Here is a 24549-nt window from a genome sequence, read left to right on the forward strand (position 1 = left end):
ATATTTTGCACAACAATGTTAAGGTGTAAGGGACTAAGTTGAAAATTCCTAAATAGTATTATATATATATATATATATATATATATATATATATATATATATATATATATATATATATATATATATATATATATAATACTATTTAGGAATTTTCAACTTAGTCCCTTATGGATGTTGTTGTGCTTCTTTTATGGATGTGCTTCTTAATGCTCACCTAGCACCTAAATGGCCTATTTGTGCTAGCTGCTGTCAGTAGAATTTCCACTCGATGTTTTAATATGATGCCAACTAATATCCATTAAAATATACAATCAAAGAAGTTCCTACACCTCGATGTTTGATCAAGGGCATCGACTCTGGAGAAACAATCTTATTGCAGTCGGCACAAATTTTGTTTACGAAAGGTACCGAATGAATGTTTTATGTCTGTGGTTGGAACATTGTTAGAAGGACTTCTCTCATGTTGCTTATAGTCTTCTGGTTGCAGGGGTTACGATAGATCAAGGGATAGCGTATATCATTCACTAGCAAGATTCAGAACAAAGATAAACAGATGGATAGAAAGACTAGTTGCCTTTAGTCTCATTGTTTTGTAATTGATTTGCTCATTCTTTGTAGTTTATTTAAGGGGACTATGTAACCCTTACTCTTTTTTCTCATTTTGTATTGTCCTTTCCCTTACACGTTATATGAAAACTGTGGCAATCTGGAAAAATAGGAATAAAGTCCTAAATGACAAGGGGCAGTCCAGCTATATCCTTTCTACTGCATACAGATTTGGAAAGCCATATACATAGCCTATAATATGCCTAAAGGATTTATGGACAACCCAATTCATGATTTGGCTATCCTACACAAAATGAGATTGTAGATGAAGTATAGGAGAACCCCAAAGATGACTGAATGCTACTGGTTGCCACCTCCACTTGATGTCATTAAGATAAACACAAATGGATCTTCATAGGGAAATCCAGGTGATGCAGGTTGGGGATCACTGTTCAGAGACAACCATGGTGTTATACTAGGAGGATATATAGGTGGGCTGGGAATAGAGACAAATTATGTAGCCGAGTGCATGGGCATAGCTTTTAGCTTACCCAAGGCAATTCAATTAGGATGGAAGAAGATCTGGATAGTGTCAGACTCAAGTTCAGCAGTGAAGGCCTTTGACTCAAGTCAGGTGCACTGGAGAGTAAGGGCCCTATGGAACTCTTACAAGGACAAGGCAGACTGGTTATTGATCTCATCTTGCTGGAGAGGTAAACTTTGGAGTAGATGCATGTGCTAAAAAAGTGTACTTCTCCCAAAGGGTAACAATCAATGGTGGAGTACCAAGCTTGACTTTCTACATGAAGTTGAGAGACCAGACTTCACTTATTATAGATTTAGCAAGTAACGATTTTGTGACAGTTGGAATGCCTATGACAATTCCAACTCTTATTCTACTTTACTCAGAAACGATTAGAAAAGAAAAAAGTAACGATTTAGGTTGGGGATCACTGTTTAGAGACAACCATGGTGTTATACTAGGAGCATATATAGGTGGGCTGGGAATAGAGACAAATTATGTAGCCGAGTGCATGGCCATAGAATAAGAATGCAAATCTGTTCCATTTTCATGAAAATCCACTCACAATATCAGAATCTCTCTTGTCCCTCCAACCTTTTCAGTAAATTTATGGTATCTTTGAAACACATTCTGACATGTAGCAGCATCTCTTTGCTATGGTCTAAATAAAGCCATGCCGAAGTAGCAAACTTCTGCAACTATATTGCGCCAACTTCAAAATCCATGAAAAAGGAAGATGACGAAGAAAACTGATTCTTCTATCATTTTTGTCCGTCTAATCAAGCTTTGATCTGCCAGTCTTCTACAAGGCTGAACGTGTTATATAATTTTATTTCATATATTTATCGTCACAGTCACACAACATGTTAATGTGCCGGATAATTTTTTGACTAAAACTTTATCTGAATGATTCTGAATTTGATACTTGTCATTATAATTGTGCTAATAGACAAACTGTAGTTTATACTTAATTCTGGATTTGTATCTTTTCTATCTTGGGGTTATACTAGCATTCTAGAACAATGTTATTAGCATGTATGCTACATGGTTTTTGTAACAAAATTGCTAAACAGCTAGGCTTCTTTAGAAACAAGGTTTTGTTTTATTCAATTCATAATCTCCTAAACGGGTAGATCATCAGTTTCTGAAATTTACAAATGCACCCTGAGACGTGTGACTGAATTAATTGAGCAACCAGCAGATTTCGTCACACAATTGATGCAATCTTTACACGATATCTTTAAATCAAGTCACTTCTTGCAAATGATGAAGAAAAACATGTGGCCAAATCAAACGTGAAAAAACCTACATATGGCTAATGATTTCAAAACTTTTATCAAAGTATATATATATATATATATATATTTTTGGTAGGCATTTCAAAATATTTTCACCATATCAGAAAATTATGTGGGAAATAACGTCAATAGATAAAATGCTTTTTAACATATCACAACATTTTCATATCGACGTCTTCCATGTGAAGTATAAGAGAACAAGCACAAACCTCTTTAAGATGCCATCTCTGCCTAAAATGTAGCAAATTACTCTTCCTCAGCTGTTCTCTTCTAGGCAAAAAGACAAGTTGGTTATTTTCCTGCTGGAAAATACACCAATGTTGGAGGGGCAGTTATTGCTGGCTGAAGAAGTTGTTCCTCAAACTCGGCCCCTTCCAGTTCCTTGAGATCTGAATCCAACGTATCCTGTAATGACAATAACTTTTAGAATCTTTTGCAGACAAAATGATACAGAATGAAGCATAAAATACTAAAGAATGGAGGAACGAACCTCATAAAAATCTGCAACTGCATCAATTGGAGTTGACAATGCTTCTTGAATCTATTTTATATTCTCTATCGGTTCATTCATCTCATCCTTTGTCTTGTAGACATCATCAATGTTACTGAAGGAAGAGAAGAGAAAAAAGATTTTAATCTCTACGGTCATTTAAAATAGCTAAAAAAATATGTGCGCAAGATAAACCTCCTGAAAATACAAAAACTACTAAACTAAAAGGTTGGGATATTTATTAACAACCAAAGGTAGCCCACACGCAAAAGTTTAGAAGCATAAACATTGTGGAAGTGTATTCAAGACGCGAGATTGGCCACGCACAAGGTAACTATGAAGAAAGGAATTGCTTAAACTTGCTCTAAAAGGATAAACATGGGTAATAGTCTGCTTCTAAACTTGTGATATAATTAGTCGTAAAACAATAACTGATCACAAGAACTCTGTGCAATAATGCAGAGATTATAGTTATCAAATCAATTGAGTGTTTCCAGGAAAGTAGAGATTCCAGTGCTTGAGCAACACCCTGCTGCGTCATAGATCAAATTGTGACAACGTCAATATGTATGTGAGTGGGTGTGTGAGTGTGTGCAAGTAGAGGGGTGTGGATGTTACACTGAATCATTAAGAGGCCAGGGGGTACCAAGATTGAACAACTTTTTTGTAGATGTAGCTTCATATGGTTTACTACCCAAAGGGAGACAGAAAGAAGGAACCATGTCTAAATCGTTTTGAGGAAACTCACGATACATGCTAGAGTTCTTCCAAAGGAATACAGGACCACAGCATATGGGAGCAGTGAAAACAGAGAGACTAAGAAAGATCATAATCACGGCTTTGTAACCCTTCAAGGTCCACATCATCAGATCTAATCGACGTCTTCCAATTTCTTTTTTTTTTCTTTCAAAGTTATATATTTGTATTAACATGGAGAAAGGGGAAACAATTATAGGATGAGATACCCTATGAGGCTATAATACAGATTCAAACAAAACAAAAGACAGGCCAAAGGCCATAATGAGGTGCAATGTTTGTAGAAAAATAACTTTGAAGTATAAACTATGTATCTACAATCTGAACAACATGCTCATGTTCTGTGGATAAAATAGGGTGCTGTATTGGGCACCACTAAAATTAGATCGGGCAGCCTCCAATCCAAGCCCAAACAACAAAGCCCAATACACCCCCCACCAAATCGCGAAACCGGGAAAACCCAAACTAACCGGTCATCTCTATCGCCATCGCGAGTCTAAACCCAAAAAAAAAAAAAAAAGTTGCCCGATGGTTTCATGAAGCGGATTCTAGATTGAGGCTTGTTGTTGAGGAAAATGTGAGAAAAGTTCGGTTTTTTTTTTTTTTGAATTTGGGGGTTTTGGGAATTGAGTTTTTCTGATGTTGGGTTGGTTTTTTTGTAGGTTAAATTGTCAAAAGAACCGAGATTGAACCGAGATTCGTTGAATGTTACTGTGATTCCGAGTTTTTCTGATGTTGGATTCGTTGAATGTTACTGTGAAGAAATTGAACCGAGATTTGTCAAAGGTAATCGTGCTTTGCTTTAAGTTTTATTTTGAATATGTTGGTTTAGAATACATGAAGAGCTGTTATTGTAAGGCTCACCATAAGGATGTCAGGAGGGATACTACGAAATGATTTTTCATATCCATTCTTGTACTGCTTCATACCCCGATACAATGTTTTTGCCTACTTGAACTGCTTCATATGTTAGCTTCTTGTTGGAGTGGAAAAGGCGAGGTAAGTGGAGATAGCGGATGTTTTGAATCCGTTGAAGTTGGATCCCGCCGCAGCTGTATGTAGGCTCCCATGTTGGGAAACACTAACCAGTCGTTCACCGAGTTCCGGCAGCTGAAATCCAAAGTGAGCAATGTGTCTAGTGCATCACATGTTGGTCCAAAACTGTTGATTCATATGTCCTCAGTCCCTCGACATGTTGGGTTAGCACGACTAGATGAGCATGCTAAAGGAGTAGCCTTCACAGTTGCATGCTAAAATACCCATCCTTAATGTTTTTAGTATTAAGGATGAACTACTTTCCAACAAGAGGCCATGTTTACTTATCATCCAATAAACACTTGGAACAAGTCATAGCATGTGGCGTTGGGATCTAAACTTTCCAGTTTAACACACTTCAAGAATTAGGTAGTGCAGCCACCGCCTGCCACGGTGAAAAGTTCTGTGGAAACGTTCTCAGTTCTTATTTTCCAATTTTTTTTTTGCAGTGCCTATAGCGGAAGCAAAGTAATAATTTAGGACTTGGGTTTTTCTGCCCCTTGTGAATTTATCACAGCAGTGTTTTTTCGCCTTTTTCCATCTTTTTTTGGAGAATCACAAAGAAATCAACAATTACTTCACTAGTTGTAAACGGATAGAGAAATTTTATAATGCACAATGGAGCCATATTCAGTAATTGTTAAAAGGGAATTAAATGCACATGGACACATGGATCGCTTGTCACACAAGAGAGCTGTGGCTATGGTGGTATCTTAAGAGATATGGAGGGTAATACTCTAATAGCTGATACTGGTTCTACGGGAATAAAGTTTATTCTCTACCTACAAGTTAGAGCTATAGAGCAAGGACTGCTGCTTTGCTAAAAAGTTGGAACCAAAAGAGTTGCGTTGGCCTCTGACTGTCTCGGATCAATTCGATCTGGTGAAACTCCAAGTGCTAAGACGGCTTCAATTTCAGCGCGGCTAGCACAATCAAAGCCCGCTCCTAGAGCCGCAAGTGCACCTAGGAAGGCAGGCTCAGGATTGCATTTGACAGCATAAAAGGGACGGACAATGGGCATGGTATGCCACCCATTTCTCCATTAGGCTCACTAGAATTCCCGAGTCCAATACATAGAAAGGGTCTTTCACCTCTTGCTTGCTGGAGATGTTGGATGAGAATAAAATCTGTCGACCCATCCTTTGATAGGTTGGTAACCTTCCTACCCTTCATCATCTGCCGCACTCCAAGACCGTCTGAGGCTTGTGGTACCGAACCCATAGCTCAAAACTAGATAAGAGTATAGGACCGTGTAAAGAATACCTAAAAAAGAGGGATGAAGAAAGGTGGATAGCCCTAGGTAAGCTTTGGATTTTGGAAGTTATTTTCCTTACCTCAACGAGTATTTATAGAAAACGCTAAGGGGTCGCCTTCACCACCATTTGGTGGAAAAAGGATAAAAAGAGGTCTATAATTGAAATGCCTTTTGCGATCTTGGAGAATCAAAGACAAAGGTTTGCACTAGGGTAGGTCTCGAATGCAAATCCAATACTTTGAGAAGTCTAAAAGGAAGGGCTCGTTAATAGCACGGGTTCCAGGAAATAGGGATTGTTTTGTTTTACACTTTTACTCTTTATTAAATATGGAGTTTATTTAGTACACACGGAAGATGTCGAGATCCCGAATCTCTTTTCAATATCTCTATTGTGGGAATATTTTGATAATGACCACCGCCATTTTAGCGTTGGGGTCTATATAATATCTAACAAAGAGTCATGACAATTGGAGTAGGGTTGTTATATACTTACTAGGGTTACCCGTTCCCTCTGCCCCACGATTAACAGTCAAGACACTTACCTTTTAAACCGCCACACACCAAGTTTTTATTGAGTGTTGTATTGAAGCCACCGAATTACATTGGGCAGCCCCAAGCCCAAATCGCATTTCCTATATATTATGGGAATGTGATGAGTTATGGGAATGTGATGTTTGTCTTGTTCATCTTTATATAGTATGAGAAAATGAGCTCAATTTCCTATATATTTTCTTCGATAGAAACTGAAAAAAGAGAATCAATGCATTGAAAGTGAACAACAAAAGATTTTTTTTTTAAGGGTACAAAGTGTACTAAATGTCGATTGTGTGAACTAAAGTGAACTCAAGTGTACTAGGTTTTAGTTCCATAGATATCGGTCTCTGTAAAATTGTCGATTCGAGAGGGTGTACAAAGTGTCTTGGTAACCAATAATGGAACATCGATAAAACACGATTTATCTGCAGTGACTATAAAAGCGATCGCTTGACCCTTAGATGGACCGGCAAGATTGACAAAGGATATGTCTCGAGCAATAAAGCCATCACCGCCAAAGACCTAAGTAGAACATATACACAATAAGCTAGTTAACAATGTGGAAAATTAATACTAAACCAAAACAATATTGTAAAACAAATACGGTAAACATGTATATTTGATCATATAGAAGAGCGACCGGTTTTAAAAGCCCGCTTTTTCCTTTATGATATGGTACTTTATCTAACTTGTGAGTTCAATCCATTTCCGCCTATGAATCCATATTATAATTGGATACTGTTGAATTTTGGTGTTTATTAGTTATAGGCCCATTCATATCATGTCATGTGGGATGGGCAACAAAATGCTTGCTCATTCCTTAGTCACCGACATAAAAAAAAATATAGTAGTTCTAGTATTTGAGAATCTTTATATTGTAATATGTGTTTATATTATAGTGTAGGTATCAAGCTTTCTCTTAAATGGGCGTGTTAAATTTAAAACTTATATAATATCTTCATAAGCTTACACAAGTGTAGTCTCAAAACCTTTTAGTTTACTGATCTTATTAATTTGTTTAACGAATCGACACTATATAAGCTAATAATCAAATACACTATATAATGACCTTCTCAGACATTCCGTTACTCACCTTTTATATTGCTTATGTTCTTGAGTCTTGACTAATGAGTAATGACCTTGATTACATGCAAATTTTTACGAGTACTTGCTTAAGGTCCGGATACGGGGAACAAAACCTGAAGCGGTAAAGCATTATAGGTGAGAAGCTTTTTTTTGGTTATCAAATTTACTGAATGTACAATCAAGGTGGTTTTTTTGGGTGGTTTCCCCTATGCTTGACGAGGGACAGAAATTGTATTGTGGGTTGAATATTTTATAGGGTGGTATGTACATATGGTTGTTGGAAGGATGTCATTATTGATTTCCAGGTTATGACAGGTTTAAGTATAACGAAATGTTGACCAAACAAAGGAAACTCTCGCCCAAAATTCGATAGAATTTGGATAGCGAACGCCTCATTCTATTTCTTCATATATACTTGGAGTTATCATAGCAAAGCTTATAAGTCTATTAGTTTTTTACGGTGGGATGATCTCTTTTTTCTAGTGGTTTTCTTTGTACATTGTTTATTTAAATATGGTTTACTAATACTTGTTTTATTTTTCTTTGTAGCGATGGGTCCTCGATCAAAGAATGTGAAGAATGTAGCGAAAACTACATTAAAGGGTGTTAAGAAATTGTTTGGTGGCGGTTCCTCTAGCGGTGATGATAGTTTGGAAGAAAAAGACATAGGGCAGACGGCTTAACGGCATCGGTAGCGTAGAGGGACCATTTGGAAAAAGAGGTTCTTGAGGTTCCCGAGAGTTTATTGAAGATAGTGAAGATAATGTAGATAGTGTAGATAGTGATACTAATGTAGGTTTAGATGTAGGTTTAGATGTAGGTTTAGACAAAGGGAAGAGTATAGTAGAAGAGGAGAGAGAGGAGGAGGAGAGTGAGGAGGAGAGTGAGGAGGAGGATGAGCGGGATGATGATGTTGAAGAATATGTGGTAGAAGACGCACTCACCGTGGGAAGAAGCACCTCCTCATTGGATTTCGTAAGAAAATCCAATGATGATTTGGAGTTTCAAAGAGGTGTGTATGGGGAGGCCCGTATGAGTCGAGTTGTTGTATGACTATATGCGGTGCATGTCGCCGCGATGTTTGGGAGAGAAGGGTAATATTTTGTTTTTCTTGTGTACTTTGATTTTCTTTTACAAAATATTTTGTTTCGCTCATATATATCTAATGCGTGCTTTCGGTTGTTTCGTGAGGATCGCGGAGCGTTGAAGTGTGTTTCACACTTAGCGAAGTTATCCCAATGGAATTTCAAAATGAATGTGAAAGGTCTCCGAGATTTGCCGCGGCGATTGAGAAGGACTGGGTTGTTTGATCTCGTGGAAGGTTATCACGAGCATATGGATCCACCATTGATCTCGGCGTTTGTGGAGATGGCATCCGGAGACCAACACCTTCCATATGCCAGTTGGGGAGATGATCGACTTTGGACGATGTTGTCCAAATCTGGGAGTCACATTAAGAGGAAAGAGCGGTCTGCAAGGGGCCGATGAGTGAGTCAACTTACAACAATTGATAAATCTCTTTACATCTTGGTGCAGGGCTCCCTATTGATTTGATTAGGGCGAGATGGAAGCTAGCGAGGTTCACTTCAAAAAGTAAGGCTAGAATTCATCCGAAGCATTTTGCGAACAAGATTCATGATAGCCCTATATGTGACGCTTTTGGAATGTGGTAGAGAAGGCCTCGAAGTTTCCGGGATGTTCAACGGACCGTTAGAGCTTTTATTCTGTTTTTCTTTGGATGTGCCGTTTTTAATCGACAAGTCCGGGACCGAGTGCCTATATGTTATCCGAGGCCGTTGTTGAAATTCAAAGAGATAGAAGAGTATGCATGGGGTGCGAAATTTTGGCGTTTTTATATAGAGGTCTCCGGGCCGCCACATGTCTGCGAAAGGTGAAAGGGGTTACAGTGCTATATGACTCTTTCTACAGTTAAAATTTGAGTATTTTAGAGTTTATTTTTTTTTAATGTTAATTTTATTACTCTATCAATATGTTAACTATTTGTGTATATCTAGGCATGGATCTATGAGTATTTTCCGATATTCATGACAAATCCAAATTTCAACTATATCTCGTCTCACCCCGGCGTGCTCATAGACACATCCCGCCGCTCCACACTATTACGACCTAACGTATGCATTGCAGTTTTATCGAAATGATAATTGATGATTTGAATGAGTTCAATGTAAGTATTAAATTCAATGACAATTTGGTATTTAAGTTTGTTTATATTTATTTTTTAGTAATTGATCATTAGAGTTGTTAATGACACATTTGATTTTGTTTCAGTTGTTTGGCATCCCTACAAAATATCGAGAGATACAAACCCGATCGATGACATTGCATTTTTGAGGGATTGCTATGTTTTTCAATATTGTCGAGCTTTACTGCCGCAAAGGGTGGTGCGTCGGTTGGGTCACGTGCAACTTGTACCTAAAGATCCTCCAATGCCAAATTGGAGAACAAGAACTATGGCGGACGCTGGGTATGAGGTGAGCCGGACCAATATTGGGCCACTTTTATCGAGTGGCGGAATCAATGATCCAACTCGCAACCGGGACCTATTTCATCTTATCCATGGGAGTGTCATCAAAACTACATGACTTGGTATCGAGGAATTCTCATGTAGTTTTGGTGAACCCCGAGCTTCTTCCGATTCATCCCTCCCCCCGAGAACCTTTAACCTGCGTTCACCGATTGTAAGTATTGTGATTTTTAATTGAGTTTTCTCTAACCGCGATTTTTTTGCATTCGATTGGTAACTTATCTTGATTTTTCTTTTTTCGACGAACGGCGTCATCGATGAAACCCAAATAAGCTTGCTAGAGAGAGGTCTGCAATTGGCTGGGAATGATATGCCGAGGAAGCAAGGTCCTCATTCGAACAAAGCGCATAACTTGACTAGGTGCAAGTACATTGGTGGGCACTATAGTTGATTTGTTTTAGGTTTAGGATTTGTAACTTTGTAATTTAGTTTGATGGATGTAATTTGTTTCAGTTTAGGGTTTGTAATTTTGTTAACTTCGAATGAATTGATGGATATGATGTTTGCATGAATGTTTGAATGGAATTTAATGTTTAGGGTTTAGGGTTTAATGTTTGAATGTAATTTGTTTAAGTTTAGGGTTTAATGTTTGAATGGAATTTTATGTATGGATGAATTTGATGAATGAGAGTGTTTGATATCTAATGTTTGAATGAAAAAGTGGAATTTGATGAATGAGAGTGTTTGATATTTGATGTTTGAATGGAAAAGTGGAATTTGATGAATATGAAAGTGTTGTAAAAACAAAACGAATTTTGAAAAAATTTTCTTCCAAACGACCCAGCCGCATCGTTTGGCATAAAGGCCAAACGACCTCAGCAGATCGTTTTTCCTTTATACGAAACGACCACGGCAGATCGTTTGCTTTTAATCCCAAACGACCCAGCCAAATCGTTTGGTCTAAAGGCCAAACGACATGGCCAGATCGTTTGGTCTAAAGGCCAAACGACATGGCCACATCGTTTGGTCTAAAGGCCAAACGACATGGCCACATCGTTTTCCCTTTAGACCAAACGATCCGGGCCGGTCGTTTTGTATTAAAGCCAAACGACCTCACCGTGTAGTTTCGGTCATTATTGACAACATACGAACGTTATTTCAAATCACTCGATTGCGGTCCGAATCAACTAGTCGATCACTCGATTGCCTTCCGAATCAACTTAGTCGATCATTCGATTTCAAAATCACTCGATTGACGTCCGAATCAACTTAGTCGATCGCTCTATTTCCAAATCACTCGATTGCCGTCCGAATCAACTTAATCGATCACTTTCGATTTCCAAATCAAATCAAATAAAAGCCCTAACATTATTTCCAAATAACAAAAATAAAATAAAATTACATTTGTTCCAAATTACATCAAAATATCAAATTACATCAATATATCACTTAGTCGATCGCTCGATTTCAAAATTTGCCGTCCGAATCAACTTAGTCGATTACTTTCGATTTCCAAATCAAATCAAATAAAAGCCCTAACATTGATAACATAAAAATCAAATCAAATTACACTTGTTCCAAATTACATCAAAATACAAATTACATCAAAATATCATATCGACAACATACAAAAACAACTTAGTCGATAACATGTAATCGTTGGTCTTCAACGAGCTCATTTTCCCATATTAAATTGGGAATGTTCAATGCCATAAATTGCAATTGCCTTCTTGTCAAGGCCAAATTCCAACTTTTAGCAATATCATATCGAAGCTCTAAGCCATTGAAGCGATTCTTGGAGGAACCGGACAATCTTCAACAAGTTCAACATTGACAAAATGATTTCCACCAACATGTGCGCTACCACCCAACACTTGGGTCACTCTCTCGGGATTTGCTTGGGTTCTCGGCATGAGAAGGAAGCACCGACGAGCTCCTAAATGCATAAGGACAACATTAAATCTTGAAGCAAATAAGTATCCAAAGAAAAGGCATGCTCATCCACTTATTTAAGGGTGCGTAACCTTCTTCATGTAGGATTTCCTTCATCGAATACAAAACCTCACTTTGATTGTACAAAGTACAATAAAGGGGAGGTTGTCGATAAGCTCTTCGTCTAACTCCCTTCTCATCTCGTGGCCATTCTTCTTGACTTCTTCCTAATGCAATGCAGAAAGCTCTATAACCGCAGCTTGCCATCACCAACGGGTCATGGACTCTAACAATGTATTTATGCATTTCTTCGGGAATATCCAACCCGTAATCCTTAGGACCCCTTGTCTTTCCAAAGTCTAAGCCATCTCTCACATTTCGTGGTGGACCGTTTTGGAGAAGGCTTATTTCGTGGTGTGGTTGTTTTGGTGTTTTGGGAGAAGGTTTATTTCTTGGTGTGGTTGTTTTGGTGTTTTGGAGAAGGCTTATTTGTTGGTGTGGTGTGGATGTTTTGGGTTGGTAGTTTTGGAGAGACTTCTTTCTTGGTGTAGTGTGGTTGTTTTGGGTGGGCGTAGTGTTTGGTTGTGGACGAGACCCACTCTTCATGGTCACGCTTGAGAATGTTCAAAATGAGATGGATCTCGCTTTGAAGAGTTATCATCTCCAGTTTGAAGCTTTTACGCTGCAGCTACCTTTCGGCCGACCTTTGGTTTTGCTTCCTCACAAGGCGGTACTAGCCATGTACTTTCGATGCGGCAATCTCCATAAGCTTCCTAATCATAACCCTCTCTTCTTCTTGAAACCATTGCAAACCTATTCATGAACAAGTCCATCGAAGGTGCAACATCGGGACCAACACCCACGACACATTGGGAGAAGCGGACAATGTTTTCCAAAAGGGGTCGATAGCGGACAAAGGGATGGACCGCTTTGCTCTTCAAACTCAATTAATTCATGAGCACATGGCAGTCCATGACTTCGTGCGCCAAATAGCACCAACACCTTATCTCTCCATCTTTAACACGCTTTTACGCTGGTATCTATTTCTTCAAATAACAAGTCTAAACACTTCAAGCGGAGACAAGGCCTCCGAGTTCACGAAACAAAGGAATCCGGTGGTGGTGCTTTGAAGTTACAATCATACTTCTCGAAGGTAGCTCTAATCTCGGACATCCGGATCTCTAGAATCGGGTGGATTAAGCTAAACATACTCAAAAATCATGACAGGTTTTCATTTCCTAGTACACGCTTCACCGAGCATGAGACCCTTCAACTCTATTGGTCGTTGTACTCCCCAAAGTGAATGTGTTGGTCACCCAACAACATACGAATCGATCCCCGTGAGGAAACCAAGTCTCGCAAATAACAAACAAAATTGGAGTACTTTCAACCCCGTAATATTTTTCCAAAGCATCCCATCTACTGAAAAATAACCTCTGTCTTCGATTTGACTACGTGTTCCACGAGAACCGGGCCTTCTACAAGTTCTCAGAGTTGGAAAAATATCGTAACATTTTGAAAGGACACATCGTAGCGATATGCCATCTACATAGATGCTTGTGTGCGTTAGGAAAAACTCGGTCGGCACTCATCGTATAAGTCCCCGCCGACCACGATCACGATGGACTTATGTCACCAAGCAAGCCACTAAAATGATGCAGGCCCACTCATAGTCGATCGTTGTTTCAGATTGGTGAAAGACGACACACACGGTGAAAGATTTCCATGTTGAAGTCACCCCAACAAACGTATTTAAAGGCCACCGATACCGGTAGTTTTGTAGGTAGCGTCTAACATGAAAAAACTGCTGGAAAAGTCCGAGCCAACTTAACACCTTCGATGGGCCCATAACAATCCGTTATCTCCTCGGTATTCTCATCCCATATCTCAACTCCTCAAAATAATGTTCTTTTGCTAACAACTCACGCAATCTCAAATTGTGTGAGACCGTTCATATCCAATTTCCTCCTTCTACGCCTTGCGGTGTAGACTTGGGATATACTAGAGATGTTATCATGATACCTATTCTTGATGGAATCCAATATTTGTTTAGGTTTTATTCCACACTTACTCATCTCGACAAATACTTTCGAACTCTAGAACGGTTAGTCGAGTAGCAAATGCATGTCCTTCAAGGGTCTTCGCCAATGGATGGTTGTGAACACCATTAAGAACAACAATTTTCCAACTATCGACGATTGCTTGCGTTGGAAAATACCTTTTAACTTAAATGGACATCCCGATTTCTTGGTTCCCCGACCTTCTCTTATTAGCCTTCTCTTCTTTCCTTCTTGTGTGACCGATACACACCCGAGCACTCGCAAAGCCAAATTCAATCTTGCTACTTTCGGTTTCCTTTGGCACACTCACTTTTCAATGACCACAACAACATTAACTTGTCTTCCTCTAGCGGTTGCCCAATCGATTGCCTCGCTCACGATGTATGAAAAAGACCTAAACACATAAAAAACAACAACTATTATTAATACACTAATAAAATTATATTTAGAAAATTTAAAAAAAAATGAAATCAATGCCTACTCAATCATACCTCTTCTGTAGTAAAAATTTCTGTTGTATCACTTAAAATCGGTTGACAATCCACATCATTCGAGTTTGCGTAAAGATCGGTTCCCGGATAGCGGCAAAGAATTCTACATATAGAAGAATAAAACAAGAGTCTCAAACAATGCATTTAGTTTCAAACGACCCAGCCATGTAGTTTCATCAAGAGTCCAAACGACCCGGCCATGTAGTTCTATAGTGTAATGAAACGACACGGCCATGTAGTTCTATAGTGTAATGAAACGACCCACCATGTCGTTCAAGTAGTGTTCTCAAACTACACCGCCATGTCGTTCAGTACACCGCCATGTCGTTCAGTTCTCAAACTACAGGCCCATGTCGTTTTGATAGTGTTACCAAACCGACCCGACCATGTCGTTTGGGCTCGGGTTTTGCATTCATTCATTTTGCATCCATTCATTCATTCATTCAATCAATCAAGTGTTTTGTATTCATTTTAATCAAGTGTTACCTCATTATTTAGGTTTGCATTTTGTCGTCGACGATTTCTCGAATTTCATTTGCTTTCGACTTGTCGATCTTCAAATTCTTCACCTTGACCTTCAACATTTTGTTCCACTTCTTCACTTTCAACATATCTTCTATTTTCTCATTCTCTAATTTGTTGTTTTCTCTAATTTGTTGTTGTACATCAAACATTACCTCAAATACTTCTTCTTCATCTTCATGTTCCATTTAGAAAACTTGAGTGTGTAGAGAAACTTGAGTATGTAGAGAAACTTGAGTATTCTATGTAAACCCTAAACTCTAAACCGAAAGAATGAGTATTCTATATATATTTGAAATTTTGATATATTTCGAATAATTGAGTGAAATATATTTGTAAACCCCCAAACTAGTTTATTATTTACAATTGAATAAAAAAAAATGGAAAATAACAAGTTTAGATATAAAACAGATTATTATTTTAGATTTGGATAATTTAGTGAAATATGTTTGAAATTAAATTTTTTTTTATGTCGGTACGAAATTTGTAAACCCTAAACCCTAAACCCAAACCCCAAACACCCAAACTAGATTATGATTCAAAATTTGAAAAAGAAAATAAAAAATAATAAGTTTATAAATAAAACAAATTATTATTTTGAATAATTAAGTAAAATTTGTTAGCACGAAATTTGTAAACAACTCTAAACCCTAAACCCTAAATCTCAACCTAGTTTATGATTCACAATTTTAAAAATAAAATAAAAAATAACAAGTTTAGATATAAAACAAATTATTATTTCAAATAATTAAGTGAAATATGTTGGTACGAAATTTCTAAACCTTGAACTCAACTCTAAACCCCAAACTAGTTTATGATTCACAATTGAAAAAAATAATAATAATAACAAGTTTAGATATAAAACAAATTATTATTTTAGATTTTATAGCATGTTTGATTACATGTTTTAACTTGGTTATAAAGATATTATGTCATAAATGTATAAAGAGTGTAGAGTGCATGTAGTTTTATTGATGTAATTGTGTTGTTTCTAACCCAATTTTTTAAATCGGATTTCAATTTTTCTAATTCAATTGAAATCGTTTGAGTGCATTTGGAATCGTTTGAGTGCGTGTCCACGTCGTTTGAGTGTACACTCAAACACGTGACCAAGTCGTTTGAGTGTAAACTCAAATTACATGTCCAAGTCGTTTGAGTGTACACTCAGACGACATGACCATTTCGTTTGAGTGTTACTTTGAGTTTGAGTTACACTCAAACTAGATGGCCAAGTCGTTTGAGTAAACGATATGGACAAGTCGTGTACACTCAAACGATATGGACAAGTCGTTTGAGTGGCACTAACACTGAAACTACGCGGCCATGTCGTTTGAGTATACACTCAAACGACACTTTTGTCATGTAGTTTGAGTATACACTCAAACGACATGACCGCGTAGTTTGAGTGTACACTCAAACGATATGGCCGCCAGTAGTTTGATGTTAGTGTGAGTAACACTCAAACGACTTTGTCCATATCGTTTTGAGTGTATACTCAAACGACATTTGAGCATCAAACTACATGGCCGTGCGAGTTTCATACACTCAAACGACTTGGCGAAGTCGACGTAACCATTCGTTTTCACTTAAACGACATGGTCGTTTCACTTAAACGACATGGTTTGTCGTTTTACGCTTTACTCAAACGACATTACCCACCACGTCGTTTGAGTTAAAACGTAAAACGACTTCGCCAAGTCGTTTGAGTTTGTACACTCGCAGCGACATGGTGTCGTGTCGTTTGAGTAGAAATGCGAAACGACCCGGAGGGTTCGTTTTGGCAATACCGGTTGAATTGGTTGCTGGGCTTGGGCTTTATGGTAAATTTGTAATATGGCAAATTTGTAAAATTTCTTTTTTTTTGAGGGGTTGCCCAATCCAATTTGATGAGTGCCCAATGGAATCACCATAAAATATTAACATTGCACTTAATTGAGCAGTTCAATAAATAGGCCTAGGTCAACCAAAACAGAAAAGAGAACGAGTTGCTACACATATATTCCACTATAAGAAAGCACAAGAAGAACAATAATAGAAATATATATATATATATATATATATATAGAAATTGATGGTAAAAAGTAAATCATCAATGTTAAACGGGACATACGCTACTTTTTGCATAGCTGCTTTCAGCATAGCCTTCATCGTGGCTGCACCAGTTCTCAAAGCATCAGTAGTCGCAATTTTGGCTTTTGCACCTTCGAGCATTATCACCTAAAGCACCGAAAACATAAGTTTCAAAATATAATCCATCAAGTATTTCCAAGAGTATCGGATATGTGTGATGAGAAAACAACTAAAAAAGTCAGCTGAAAGTTAACATAGCAACCTGCTAAAGAATACGTAGATGAAAATTTTCAAAACGCTCAATTTTCTGTTCATATAGCCTCTTCCTCTTCAGGCATTGTATCGCAGCTACATATTAACAACAAAGTAGAGCATTAACGAAAATAAACAACATCATGAAGGCAATACGAGGAAACACATCACTGAGACTATAATTAATGAATGGTTAACTTGGGGTGGCTCTGATTTAGTGAAACTGCTTTTATAGAAAATGTAAAGGCAGTGCTGGTAATTTGCTACCATTAAAAGTTAGAAGAAACCAAACTTTCACTGGATAATATATCCAAAATACTCCACGCAATCCACCTAATTATTCACTATTGTCTTTTTTCAATCGACTATATAAGCATGTACTGCTTTCTTTCTTTTTATTGGTAAATAGATATTTTATTGATATAATAATATAAAAACATATAAACAGTAAGATGAGGTATCCTTACAATGTACCACATTTTCCACTGATAATAATAAACATTAGCAAACTAATACATAATTTTTTTGGGAAAACCTATTTTCCTACTTCACATAGACAATTTCTAGGATATTGCTCGTGTATTTTCTAGAATTCAAATCAAAGCCACTAATTGAACTTTGGAAACATAACCTATTTTATTGTTTTGTGAATTACAGACTTAATTTGCATATACACAAGAAATTCTAGCTTAATTGGTTGTATACTGCACTACAAAAAAAAAAGGTTTTATATCACTGTTAAAATAGTGACAAAAAGTCTTTTGTCACTGTTTTTTTTTTCCAAAACCGTGACGGAGTGGGGGTCATTTATTTTTTTTCCAAAACCGTCACAAATATTTGCTCCAGACTAGCCTCTCTCAGCCATTAAAAATGGTAACAACTGCTCAAAAACTGTCACAAAAAAACATATTTTTGGTGACAGTTCTAGCAAAACCGTGATAAATGGTATAATTTTTTTTTAAAAAAAAAACCTGTATATATTTGAAAACAGAAATTTCACATTGAATTGGACCTGGATACACCTGAAATATAATCCATTCAAATTCAAATAGCATTCATAAATGCTAACTCCACTGAACATTCCAATAGCAAAAATAAACATAAGACTTAGGTAATCAATAAATAAGTACTTAATAATATACAAATGAATGGATTAGAAAGAATTGTGACCAAGTCACATTCACGTCAAATACTCGTGATTAATCTTCATCATAGTTCGAAAGACATTCTTAGAGGCACCGAAAAAACTAAGAGCTTTGACATCTATCCGAGGTAGAAGTCTTCTTGCTGGCTAGAAAGTTTAATTTCTTGATCTGCAAAAGTTAAAACTATAAGAAATAAAAAAATAAAAACTAATGAACTAAAAGATCAAAACAAGGCTTGGGCAGCTGCCACACTACAGTACTAGGTCATCTTCATTGAATACCTAGCGACCATTGTTGATCCCACCAAATCTTAAAAATACTAAAGATAAAGTGAATGACAAAAAAATCATTTAATTACCTGACTTTAATGATTATTCCAGTGAAGAGAACTGCAAAACATGCAAATAAAATCCATATAACAATTGCTTTAATCTTTAATGAATAAGAAAATAAGGCTGTACAAAGTCAGATAGCAACATTTGTAAAAGTTGGACAATGGGGGATCCTTAATTAACCATAGAACAAAGACGAAACCTCACCAAGGACCAAACACGGGGTGTAACAATAGCCCACAGTGTACCATCACAATTACCATCTACAAAAGCCATACCAGATGTATCATTTGCCGCTTGGTTATGTGCTTGTGACATCCGAACAACAGTGAGCTTGAAGTGCTTGTGCAACAACAATAGCTTGAGTAGTAGCCATTGCACAACAGAAGGTGCTAAAGGAACTTTAACAAGTTCAAAACCTTTAGCACAGAAGAGAAAAAGTGTTCCATTGTCGCACAGTGAACATAAATATAATTTCGAATCAACCATTTATCAACAGACAAAGACATTTAGTAGCAAACCACGACACACGACAAAACATGAATACAACAAATAAGTAATTTTACCTCATACATGCATAGCTTGTCACTTTTTGCAAGAATTAGAAGGTTGATTGTTCCCAAAAAAAAACTACAAATAAATGGACAAAGAAGAAAACCAAATTATACCAGCAAACTAAGTTATAGCACTTGAGAGTTCGATATGTAACAGATATCCAAGTTTGTGTCAGCAATTTACACTACATCTCAATGTTGCTTGATTATTTAAGAAGAAATTATCACCGCCCATGCCTAAAGTTAATCTGAAAGCACCCACAATCCCTTAATCCATTACACAGTCAAATGATTCACAAGCTAACATGCGTGTAGACACACAAATGAAAACAAACCAAAGCCTAAAAAGATGAGCAGAAATTTGAACAGACTTAACCAAGATAGACGGTAGCTTTAACACCTCGCTCAAAGCAATTGATTTTTATTCTTCCAAGGATATCAAATCATAAACGAATTAACAATCTATGGAAAGAAACTTGGGAGAGTAGAATCAACAACAAACGATCAATTAAAAGAATTGAGAACTGAACCATGACTGGATCCAGTTACTAACGAGATAGCTAATCATGACTGGTCTATAGGATTTAGCCCTCTTTGATAATTTAACTAACTATTATAAGATAATTGTGAATTCCCTAACAAAATCAGATGAGAACCCATGCCTTGGTCGATTAAAGGGGATATTGTCGTCTAAGAGGTAGAATAGGTGTGAACACGTAAAAATCATACACCTTGATCATGAAGCTGATGTTTTTTTGAAATAAATCTTGCACTTCCTGCCAACTTTCCCAGAGATAGGAGGATCCACTCTGGTGGTTATATCCAATCTGAATCTTCTAGTCGTTCTTGTAGCGGATGCTTCTCTTGGCATGGTCCGGTCTCCAGTCAGATGAGCTCCCTTAGACCCGCCACTGATCAACAAGATCGCTTTCAATGGACATCTCTCATCGGGAATGCGATTCAAACTACGTAAGCATTGCCTTATGATTATATAGAAAAAATCCGCTGTCAAACCGCCGCAAAAGTCTATTGATTCTTCTTTCTACTAGACTGGTACCTCCCAGACCAAGGAGGCCCATTACTTCCCCAAAGACTGATTATGGTCTGTCAATAACCTACGGGCTTCTGTACTATAAGGCAGACGCACTACCTACTAGTGAAGAAGAACTGCGTGCCTACTAACTGAACACTAAGAGTTAGGCGCGCTATAGCCCACGAGCATCTTCCTATAGCATGCGGTGGTTCACCCTTTCAATCATGTTGGATCATCCTTTCTATTGTCTGTCTATGCTAGAGCTATAACTGAGTAGAAGGCGCTCTTACCTACCCTGTTATGAAAGCAAGATTGCCTTTCTTTCTTTGCGTTGCGAAGCTAGTGACAGTTTTCCTGCTCGGCTCGCTTTCTTAAGTGGACTGTTACCCCCCTAACCCTCGAGGGGGAATATCTACTCGCTTGCTAACTGATAGACAAAAAGATACTTGTAAATCAAAGCAAGTGCTTGCTGACTGACCAAGTACTTGCTACCAGAAAGATTTCAATCCTCGCTATCACTCAATACTATACGACTTTACTCCTTGATGGCTTTCTGCTTCCTGATTGAGAAGGCAAAATAGACTTTTCAATCAAGCCAAGTACCTACTAGCAAAATGGGTCTCCTTCCTATTGCCCGCCAACCCTGTACCAACCACTCTTTTCATTCTCGAAAAAAAAGAAAACTCTTTAACTTCCTTTCCTACTCTTCTCCCCCACCTCCCTAATTAATACGAAGCTTGGACGTGCCAGGTAGTCCGCCCGCCTCCCCGTGTACTTCCAATTCCTCACCCTCGTCGTTCCCAGTAGGAGACCGCGACTCTATTCCCAGCTGTTCCGTTGGAGGTGGATCGCCACATACATTCTCCAGCGAAGGGCATAGGTAGGGGTGAAATAAATGGCATTCAACCCTTCTAGACAGACAGAAGTCTTACTGAGAGGTGGGATCTGCTGCCAACCCTAACCCTTATTTATTGCTTGCCGGATACTGAGGATACGTCCCAACCTGGCCCTTGCATTAATAATGATGTTAATCATAATCTCTCATCGCCACCTATTGGAACCAAGTTGGGGCCACCAATTCATGTTATACCAGCTAATAAGGCAAATTAAATCTGTTCCCAACAAGCCCTCATCACCCCGTATTCGAATCTATCCCCGGGCCTATATCGTATTAGAGTTTGTTTGAAGTGATTCCTCGGAGTAGCCCTAAGGAGTTGTTAGCTAATAAGGGGTTCACTGGATGCATTGGGGCTCACTAGCACCAGGAAGATCCGGATGTAGGGCCCGGGAGTAAAGGCATTGATGATTCAACCAACCTCCTGTTCCCGAAAGAAAAATGGCATAGATATCAAAATACGAAAACTTTTTAGTCCAAAATCGAATAGAGAGATGAGAAGGAAGAGCCAATGAACACTGATTAGGGACTTTGACACAGTTATTGGAAACCTAACGGCCGAAATTAAGAGAGAGAGAGTCGTGGGAGATCGAGCATTTTTTTTTGGGTAGAGGCACGTACTTAGAAGTGTTTCTAGAGGTTTTGGAATAATGGGGAAACCGAGCCCTGGGTTTCTAACTACTTTTACTTAGTGGGCTCTTGCAGTTTTTTTTTTTTGGTAACTTGGGCTCTTACAGTTGGGGGAGCAAAAAATACCCGGGTCTTTAGGATTGTCACATAAAGTCGGAGAATATGTAACTGTTTTTTAAGACCAGTCACAAATTATACTCTACAACCTAGAAAAAACCATTTGTCACACTTCTAGATATGACAGTCACAAATAGTTCTCCACACATATACCTTTAGAAAAAAAAAACCATTTGTGACCGTTTTGAAAACACACGTTACAAAAAACTTTTTAAAACAGTCACAAAAACCCTTTTTTGCCATTTGTGACCGTTTCAAATAGAATAGTCACAAATAACATTTTAAAACAGTCACAAAAAACTTTTTCTACACCCTCTACACCCTCTCCTTATGGGAGAGGGTGCAAGTTCGAATCCCACCAAGTGTTGGTTAGGATTCCTTTCTTGTGTAATTATGTGATGGGCCTTTGGGCTAGGTGACCCTTCGGGCTAGAGACTGGGTGCTACTACGATGGGTGGACCAAGGAGAGAAAGCAAGTCTTCATGGACAAAGTGGAGGCAGTTGGGTCTACTCAAAATGGCACATCGGCGAGAGCCTTCGGGCAAGGTTCCCTTTGGGGTTGATGAGTCTTCAGGCAACATAAGCCTTCGGGCTTAGGGTCCTTCAATGTAATAGTGTGGGTCTGCCTTAACCCTCTAAATATTTCAAAAAAAAAAGGCCAACAACGATTGAAGTGAGCACACTAGATTCTTTAGTTATACCTCTTTTGTTCTTTGCTCTGGTAAACTCTTTGGCCTTATCATCCTCTTCAGATGCCTTCTTTAAAAGGACATCCACCTTTTTCTCTTGCATTTCAAGTGTCTGCACAACAACAAGCAAATATGGAAACAAAATAAAAAACAACAAAAAAGCCTACTGTTCAAGTTATATAAAAACTTTAAGCTCAAGTTTCTTTACAACTTATCTAGACAAAAGTTACACGCGCACAGAATAATATAGATAATGGCAACAATTCATCTAATCCAACAAATAAATTCTACTGAGTAATAAATAATTAATTAAAAGCTTGATCATCAAAAGGAGATCGTACCTCGTTTAACTTATCCAGCAAAGTTAACACATTGGTTTCCTGATTAGGTATTCCACGTATCTGCGTAAACATGACGGCTCCGGTGATAGATAGATTTGGAGGAAAGAGATATAAGAAAGCGATCTGAAGAAAGAGACTATTGAAGACACAAGGCAAGTCATCATTATAATCCCTACAACCGACTCCGGTTCAAACGAGTCGTAAAACCATGGGACTCTGGAGACACAATCCCCGCAATCTTATTGCATTTTGCATTTTTTTTTACAAAAGGTACTAAATGAATGTTTTATGTCTATGGTTGGAACACCGTTAAAAGGACTTCTCTCACGTTGTTTATATTATTTTGATTTTGCATAGGAAGTAGCAAAGTTCTGCATAGTAATATTGTGCCCAGCATCAGATCGAAATCGTCAACTGCCAAATCCATGGAAAAGGAAGATGACGAATAAAATTGATTCTTCTCTACTTCCAGGTTTTGATCTGCCACTCTTCTATGAGGCTACACGTGTCATAATTTTATTTCATATATTTATTTTGGTTTTGGTTTTGGTTTTAATAGCTTAACCCTCAGTGGCCAAGTCCCTCAGAGCACAGTCGCACAACATGTTTATGTCCAAGATAATTATTTGACTAAAACTTTTACGTGAACGATTGATAATTTGATACTAGTCGTTATAATTATGCTAATAGACAAATTGTAGTTTATTGTTAATTCTGGATTATTTGTATCTTTTCCATCCTGGGGTTATACTAGCATTCTAGGACAATATTATTACTTATTAGAGCATCTTTAATGGTGAGACCTAAAAAACACCAAATATTTTGAGCAAATAAACACCAAACATCTTCAACCCAAACATCAAATATTCGACATCAAATCCCGCTGCTTTGGATACACCACGAGAAAAAGCCCACGTGGCTTTCAAAAAACCGCGCAATATAAGCCCAAAGAACAGGCCCAAACCCACGCGATGTTCTATAAACCATGCGGTGTTGGGTACGCCGCGTGCTATCACCTTATAGGCTAGGAAAACCACGTGGCTTGCCTTATTTCTCACATTCTTCTCTAGTAAACTCCTCTCCTTAGCCCAAAAAAACCAAAAAAAAAAAATACTACCAAAACTCTTGAATTTTTTCTATGGATCCTAATGATTTTGAACCTTTCAATGGTGATGATGAATATTGACATTACACAAATGATATTGGTGATGACATACAACAAAATGATTTAGAGGAAGAAGAAAACGAGGAAGCAAAAGACAATGAGGGAGAAGAATACGAGGAAGCAGAGCTGACTTCGATTGGGAATTTCATACGAATGAAATGGTAGATATGCAAGTAATGTCTTCTATATATGATCCAAAACACGTGTCGAGTGTAGTGACTAATTCTCAAGTAAGTAATTAGTTTGGATTAAATATTTTGAATATTACGTATTAATTTAAGTATTTAGGTTTAAATTAATTGTTTATCTTATA

At 37.8% G+C, this 24549-nt stretch overlaps 1 pseudogene across 1 annotated transcript; it reads right to left on the minus strand.

Moving 5' to 3' along the window:
* Positions 1-207: 207 nt before the first annotated feature.
* LOC147509852 (vacuolar protein sorting-associated protein 32 homolog 1-like) lies at positions 208-23205 on the minus strand (annotated as a pseudogene). The gene is made up of 6 exons (XR_015218628.1): positions 23072-23205; positions 22743-22842; positions 17346-17431; positions 17124-17230; positions 2858-2972; positions 208-2772 (listed from the first exon to the last, which is right to left on the minus strand). The product of XR_015218628.1 is annotated as a vacuolar protein sorting-associated protein 32 homolog 1-like (transcript).
* Between the last annotated feature and the right edge of the window lie 1344 nt (positions 23206-24549).

The sequence above is a fragment of the Coptis chinensis genome, chromosome 3 (assembly GCF_015680905.1).
Source record: "Coptis chinensis isolate HL-2020 chromosome 3, ASM1568090v1, whole genome shotgun sequence".
NCBI classification, from domain to species: Eukaryota; Viridiplantae; Streptophyta; class Magnoliopsida; order Ranunculales; family Ranunculaceae; genus Coptis; species Coptis chinensis.